An 8733-nucleotide genomic window follows, 5' to 3' on the forward strand; every position below is an offset into this window, starting at 1 on the left:
TTAGTGGACCGAGGTTTTATTTTAATCAAATTAAAATAAATTTAAGGCCTAATGAATTTAATTAAATCCAAACTAAATTAAACTTAATGTCATTTAATCCAATTAAAGACATAAATTTAATTCTCTTTGATTAATAAACCCAATTTATTAATTAAAGCAAGCTCAATTAAATTAATCCAATTAATTTAATCTTGAGCTATCCATCTAATGGATTATTCCACTGCAAGAATCGGTATGGCCAGGGAACGCAACGAAAGCATGAAATAAAAAATTAAAATTGTTCAAAGGGTGATCCCTTTAAAATTTTCTGGCGTTCAGTCTTTGTCAAAAGCATAATAACAAACAAATAAATATGCTATACATGTGGCCAGAGGATGAAACAAAAGACACAGAAATATAACATGAAAATTTACCTTTTGTTTCTTTAGATGAGCAGCAAGGTATGTTATTTCCCTTTTTGTTCTTCTTCCGTTTACTTTAGGATCAAAATTAGAACCCCTCTAATTTGTCCACAACACACTATGGAATAGATATAATTCTTTTTCTATTGCTAGATAAAACAAGAACAAGAAGAACAAACAACTCCAAATAAATACTATTGTTTAGTACTTTTGGATTGTTTTATATTCTAACTTGAATCAAATTCAGTATAGGAAAAAAAAAAGAAAAAGAGAATATTTTGAGAGAGAAATTAGAGGCAAATTTGATGGCTTATTGTGATATGTGTAGTTTTTTATATTACATACAATTGAATTCAAAATTCCATTACTACCAAGATTGCCTCCAAGGCAACCTATACACACACATGCATATAACCTTCAACTCCTTAACTTGCTCCAACCTCCCTCAAATTAAATCAAGCCCAACTAAAATCCATTCGATAATAATTAATTAAATTAATTTTAGCCCAACTAAGTCCAAAGATTCAATTAATTCAATTAAATAAATCTAAACCCAAACATTAATTAATTTATCCAATCAAGTAATTAAGTCAAACCTAATAAATTAACACAATTAATTTAAAGGTGTTAAGCCCAAAATTAATTAATTCTTGAGCTATCCATCAAATGAATTATTAAATAAATGATCCAATCATTTATATATTCTCCTTGAATTAATTTAATCCAATTAAATTAATTTATTTCTTCTCAAATTAATTCCACCAATTTCATAGTTCTTCGTGTGTGACTGTTTAGTTTCAACCTCAACTAGACTTGGGCACTGTGTCCAATACAAATAATTAATTTAATTTAATTTAATTAATTATTTCTTATTAACCATTAATTCAAAACGCCAGTCACCATGGGTGGCCGTCTAGCAATGGTCCATGGCACTATAAACTAAATAAAAGTTGGAGAGAATATTTACGCTCTCGAGCTCCATACAGGTACTGATCCTCCCGTCGACCATCTCCTAGCCTTAGTCTAGGGCATGGAATTGGGCGTCGGTTCCCATCCTGGACCAGGCAACTATACTGAGTATTTGAGATGCGCTTACTCTATTGTTCGACAAAAGAAACTATTTCCCATTCGACCAATCGCTATAGCCCTAGACTTAGAGAGTCTAAATCATCCTAGAGCACATAGGAGATATATCCATCATATACTGATAGGGGACGGGTTTTATCTTGAAATCCATCGTCCTCACTATATACTTCGATTACACTAGACAAGGCTTATGTTGACCACATCGAAGACACAATCATCTCTCACCAGATCCAAGATGTAGCAATCATATGCATGCGATTGTTATGATTCCTTAAGTCCAAATACTAATCTTGTATTATCTAAGTCGGCAATTCATGTCATACCGATCAAGACTCCAAAGCTTCTATGTGTGACTCCCGCGAGTCAATTTAATCTGTTAACAACCTTATCAACTAATCTACTAAAATTGCATAGACATCCCATGTCTGTGGCCGATGAAATACGGTACTCATCCAATGATGCAATACTTAGTCCAAGTCTCTATAGGACCTTCGATGCCCAGTATCGAGGTCCTTGAGTTGGGCGTTTTAAACCAACCCTCAGAAGTTAGTTTCATAGTTTGCGCAAACCCAACTACATGGGTTTTCAATTGGTCTATGGGCATTTGTTGTGATGTAAAAATACCGTTCAACGTAAATACTAAGCACAACAAACACATGGTGCCACAGATGAATGCTTGCTACATTCATCAAGATAGTATCATATTCATAAAATTTGCTAAATGGTTCCCAAAACCGCCATTCCAATTGGTATTCTTGTCACCTATTCTAACAATCTCCCACTTAACCTAAAGCCAATAACTTGCAGGTGTTGGAAAGAAGCAGAAAACTAAGTAAGGATGAGATGATTCTAAGGCTATACAACGGGAAGGTCGTTACTGCAGAAGTCATGGATCTCTCAACTTAGTTATTAGTGATCACATTCGGATAGAATTAAAAGACTGTTATTATGTACCGAGCATGATCAAGAATATTATTCCATTCCTATTATAGACAATGATGGTTATATATTTGCAATCAATAAAAATTATTTTTATTTGATGATTGAAAATAACTCTCATCTACTTGGTACATTAGTAAATGACCTTTATATTCTTCAATATTCTAATTTGATTATGACTTCCCAACATAAAGAAAAACTAGATAATCATGAAAACGCACAGTTATGGCACGCAAGGCTAGGCTATATCTCAAAAGATAGGATGAGGAAGTTGGTGGACTCAAAGACTGATGATGATTTGGACAACCTACCAACTTGCGAATCCTGTTTGCAAGGGAAAATGACAAGCCTTTTATTGGGCATAGTGTGTTTGCCAACGTTATTTTGGATTTGATCTATATAGAAGTCTATGGATAATTAAATACTTCTTTTAGAGGAGGATACTCGTACTTCATAACTTTTACTGATGATCACTCACTATATCATAATGTTTACCTTATGAGGTACAAGTTTGAGGCCTTTGGAAGGTTCAAGGAGTACAGACTTGAAGTCGAGAATCAAATTGGCCGTAAAATTAAAGCCCTTCGGTCAGACAGAGGGGGAGAGTATTTTAGTGGTGAATTCATTGATTACTTAAAAAAAAAAGGAATACTCTCTCAATGGCCTCCTCCTGGAGCGCTACAATTTAATGGCATGGCCGAAAGAAGGAACCAAATCTTGTTGGACATGGTTCGATCTATGATGAGTTTTACGGAATTGCCCCCCTCCTTTTGGGGTCACGCTCTTGAGACATGGCGCCATCAAAGACAATGCCCGAGACACAATATGAGATATGGCATGGCAAGCTTGCATTCTACAAGTACTTTAGAGTGTTCCCAAGCCCGGAAGCACCGAAAGCGCTACTGGCTTTCAATTGAAATAGAGGGATTCATTCCAAAGGGAGTAGGTCATCATCACGGCCACCCGAGGGATACTTGCTAGGAATCGAGCCTTTCCTTTTCCTTTATCTTTATGCTAAAAGTACTAGGTTTCCGTGTAGCCGTCTCGTCTAGTCTCGATGCTAATGCCTTGTCAGTTCCCCAATAGCCGAACAAGGGCTGACCCGGGAAGAGGTTCTGGGGGAAAGATCTGTCTTACTTGCCGACAGTTACTCTGTAGTTATGTATGGCTATCCCGCGTTACCTCAACCCAAAAAGGTGGCAACCGGTTCCGGGATAGCGGACGGTAGTCCCACATACGTCAAGAGGCTAGTGGGAGACAAACTAGACTCAAGGTCTTGAGTCTAGTTTCTGCAGGTTTGTCGGATATTCGAAAGAAAATGCAGGATACTACTTCTATGATCCATCTAAGCAAAAGGTTTTTGTCTCAAGAAACACAGTGTTCTTGAAAAGGATTTTCCTACGAATAGCTGACAAAATGATGTGCTACTTGAGGAAACAAGTGAGACACCTTACCAGAATGAAGAAACATCATTTGTGCCTGTAGTTCCCACTGATAGTGCTCCTGTCCTCCGTAGGTAGACCAGGAAATTGCGACCGCTTGAAAGGTATGGATTCATAGGACCAACTACTCAATTGAAAATGATCCAAAGACGTATTGAGAATCCATGTCGGACATCAATTCGGATAAGTTGATTGAAGCTATGAGATCCAAAATGGGCTCAATGGGTTCAAATCAAGTTTGGAGTCTCATATACCCACCTGAAAGTGTTAAGCTTGCTGGGTGCAAATGGGTATACAAATGTATGCTTGGGGCTGACTGGAAGGTTACAGCCTTCAAGGCAGGCTCATGGAAAAAGGATACACTCAATGACCCAGGATCGATTTTGAGGATACCTATTCGCCCGTAGCTATGACCAAGTCCACTTGGATTCTGCTTGCCATAGCAGCATGTATGACTATGAAATATGGTAGATGGATGTGAAAACGACATTTCTCAACGGTTTCATTGAGGAAGAGATCTACAAGGATCAACTAGAGGGTTTCACTTCCATTGGAGAAGAACAGAAGGTCTGTCATCTCAAAAGGTCCATCTATGGCCTCAAACAAGCTTCCTAAAGCTGGAACACATTTTGATGAAGTTATACGGGGTTATGATTTCATAAAAAATGAATTCAGTCCTTGTGAATAAAAGAAGACCAGTAGGAGTACGGTTGCATACCTTGTGCTTCATGTAGACGACATCTTACTTATTGGGAATGATGTTAAGATGTTTGGTGACATTAAAGTATGGTTGTCCACACAATTTTCAATGAAGGATATGGATGAGGCCTCTTACATCCTTGGCATCAAGATCTATAGGGATAGATCTAGAAGGATGTTACGGTTGACCCAATCCTCATATATTGAGAAAGTCTTGAAGAGATTCAAGATGAAAAATTCAAAATGAGGATTTCTTCCCATAAGACATGGGATTAAGATGTCCAAGAAGCAGTCTCCTAAGCCTGATGAGGAACTTGAAAGGATGTCGGACATCCCCTATGCTTCAGCCGTAGGAAGCATTTAGTATGTTATCCAATGAACCAGGCTCGATGCCGCGTATGCTTTGAGTGTGAGGAGCAGATATCAGGCATGAGTCGGGGAGGCACACTGGAACACAATCAAGACAATACTTAAGTACCTGAAATGGACTAAAGATGTATTCTTGATTTACGGTAGTGGAGAATTGATATTGGAAGGCTATAGCGACGGTTGCTTCGAATCGGACGATGATGATGCCAAATCTCAATCAGGTTTTGTATTCAAGCTGAATAGTAGTGTGGTTGCTTGGAAAAGTTCCAAGCAGGAATTCAAAGCGGATTCCATCCTGAAAATTGAATACATAGCGGCTTTAGAAGCAGCTACAGAAGCGATTTGGATTAAAAACTACATCCAAGAGTTGGGTATGGTACCTAGCATTGTTGAGCCCGTAGTTATCTTCTGCGATAAGAATGGGGCAATAGCACAAGCAAAAGAACCGACATCTCATCACCGTTCTAAACATATTCTTAGACGCTACCATCTGCTTAGAGAGATGGTTAGCAGAGGTGACGTGAGGATGGACTGAATCAGCTCAGCACAAAACACAGCGGATCCACTTACTAAGCCGATGTCGCAAATTGTCCATGCTCGACATCTAGATAAGATGGTTTTGAGATCGATAGGTGATTTGCTTTAGGTCAAGTGGGAAATTGCTAAAATAGGTAACCTGAAAGCCAATTCAATTGGCATACTTGTAATCTATTCTAATAGTAACTCGATTTTATATAATATTATTTAATCCATAAAATTTGTATTTGCTATTGGCATTTCATTTGTTGTGCTTATTACATTTATATTTGCATTTCTTTCAAACATTACAACAAAGCCGACAGACCACTTTTAACAACCGTTCAACAGCCCATTAGATGGCGGTCATAAAACTAATTGTCTTGGGTTAGGTCTGAAATATTCCAAGTCGAGGACCTCGAGAATGGGCATCGAGTGTCCTATGGAGACTTGCACTAAGAGTTGCATTCATTTGATGAGTGTCGTGTTTCATCGACCTCACAGAAGTTGGACGTCTATGCGATCTTAGTGGGTCGATTGGCTAGGTGTCAAATCAACTAAAACTGACTCGCGGGGATCATCATATGAAAACCTTGGATGCTTGGTCGGTATGACTCGAATCCCTGGCGCTAATAGAACAAGAATAGTCCTCAGAATTGAGAAATCATGGCAGTCACATGCATGCGATGACTGTATCTTGGATTTGTGCCAGAGCTGATTGTGTCCCATATATGATCATCATAAGCCTTGTCCAGTGCAGTCAAAGCATACAATGAGGAAGGTGAATTCCAAGAAGAGGATCCGTCCCCTGTCAAAATGTGATAGAGCTATGCACTTGGAGATGCGTTAACTTTCTATAAAACTGTGGCCACGATCATTGGTCGAATAGGAAAAAGAGGTACCTATGTCGAGCAATTTGGGGTAGTGCGGTCTCAAGTGTTAAGCATAGACGCCTAGTTCAGTATGAGAACCGACACCCAATTCCATGTCTTAGACTAAGGTCGAGAAACAGTAGACGGAAGGACCGTACCCATATGGAGTCGAGAGCCTAAAAGCTCACATCGATATTCGCATAGTCTCTAGTGCCATGGACCCATTACTAAACAGTCGCACAAAAATCATCGGAAATGAACGAGGAATCAATTGGATTACTTATAAATTAGAGGGATCCATTGGATGGATAAGCCCAAGAATAAATTAATAGGGTCAATTTATGATGGGCTTGCCTTTATTATTTAATGAGTTGAACTTATTAATTCATAAAGACTTATTGGGCTCATATATTTAATTGGATTAAATATAAGATGGACTTAACTAAGTGGGCTTTAATTAAATAGGATTTAATAAAAGTTAGTTGGGCCTTATATTTTATTTAATAAAATCGGCCAATGCAAGCCCATAATTAAGTTGGTGGAAATTCTTAGGAAAAGAAATTATTGACTAACAAATTCACTTTTAGAAAGTGCCATGTTAGTCATCCTTTGTTTGGAATAAAGGATTTTACAAGTTATATATATGTGTATTATTTATTTGGAATAACTAATGAATGAATACATAATACACAAAATAATTTCATACACCCTAATCACTCCACTCGGTCGCCCCCTCTCAAGAACATTAGGTGTGTTCTTTTTGTTCCTAATTTTGTTCTAGCAAAGAGGATTGAGGTGTGGTGTGGATGCAACTTTAGAGGGTTTCTACGTTGAAGCCTTGGGTGAACGGACCAAAAGGAGTTTCAAAATAAATCAAATCAAAGAGGTAATTTTGATTTATGAGTTATGTACCTCTTGTTTTCTTTTCACCGTAAGTCCCAATTAATTTTGTTGTTATTTTGAATAACTACATCAAACGCTCGGGAACTCCAAGGCTACACCCCTTGACATTATGGTTTTATTTTGTTTTTATTTTAATTACATTTTTTTATATTACCACTTCCGCTTACGTGTTTTTGGGCCAACCCACTCGCATTTTGCAGTTCTTTCATCTCCTATGCACTTGGAGATGCGTTCACGCTTTATGAATCTAAATACGTTGATCGGATAGGAAAAAGAGGTTCCTGGTCCAGGATGAGAACCGATACCTAATTCCATGCACTGGACTAAGGTTGGGAGACGGTAAACGGAAGGATCATACCCATATGGATTCGGGAGTCTAAATGTTCATATGGAAATTCACCTAGTCTCTAGTGTCATGGACCATTTCTAGACGACCACCCATGGTGATGGGCTTTCTTGATTAAGGGTTAATCAAGAAATATTAATTAAATTAGATTTGATTAATAATAGTGTTGGACACTAGCCCAAGTCTAGCTTAAAGGTGAACCTCAAAAGTCACACACAAATCACCGAGAAAAAACGAGGAATTAATTTGGCATTAATTCCACAAGATATAAGTAATTGGATTACTCATACATACGGATCCATTGGATGGATACCCAAATTTTAAATTAATTAAATTAATTTTAATTGATCTTGTCTTTATTTAATTAATGAACTGAATTCCATTAATTAATAAGAGATAATTTCGGATTGAGTATTTAATTGGGTTAAATACCTATTAGGCACAATTAAATGAATTTTATTAAATTAAATTTAATTAAAATTCATTGGGACTTGAATTTATTTTACATAAAATTGGCCCAATAATTAAGGCCCACTAGCAAAATTGATGGAGGAAAAGTTGATCAAAGAATTGAATTTATGGAAAGTGCTAGCTTGGTCATATTTAGACTCTTCTCTATTTAGAATGGATTGAAGAGTTACCTTTTAGATAATAGAATGTATCTATGAAAGAATCGATATGGCTCGGGAATGCGCCGGAAGCGTGAAATAAAAAAAATAATAATTGAAATGGTTGAAAGGGGTGTTCCCTTTGAAATTCCTGGGTGTTTGGTGTTTGTCAAAATTATAATAATAATTATATAAGCATGCTACACATATTGCTTAAGGATTGATCAAAAGCATAAAAATACAACATGTAACTTTACCTTTTGTTTCTATAGATGAGCAGCAACATGCGTTGTTTCTCTTTTCGTTCCTCTGGGTTCACTTTAGAATCCAAATCTCTAATTTGTCCACACCATACTAAAAAATAGATATAGTTCTTTTTCTAATCCTAGATAGAACAAAGAACAAGAAGAAAACAACTCCAAAATAACATGCTATTGTTTAGTGCTTTAGCATTGTTTTACGTTCTAACTTGAATCCAATTTTGTGGCTCATTGGTTGGTTATGTTGGATATGTGTGTAGTTTTGTATATTACATACAATTGAACTAAAAAT

The 8733-nt window shown here is 37.0% G+C and overlaps 1 pseudogene; it reads left to right on the forward strand.

The window, feature by feature from the left end:
* The first annotated feature begins 4889 nt into the window (after positions 1-4889).
* Positions 4890-5582, forward strand: LOC148787473 (secreted RxLR effector protein 161 pseudogene; annotated as a pseudogene).
* Positions 5583-8733: the final 3151 nt, after the last annotated feature.

The sequence above is a fragment of the Sesamum indicum genome, linkage group LG7 (assembly GCF_026168435.1).
Source record: "Sesamum indicum cultivar Baizhima isolate 11 linkage group LG7, ASM2616843v1, whole genome shotgun sequence".
NCBI classification, from domain to species: Eukaryota; Viridiplantae; Streptophyta; class Magnoliopsida; order Lamiales; family Pedaliaceae; genus Sesamum; species Sesamum indicum.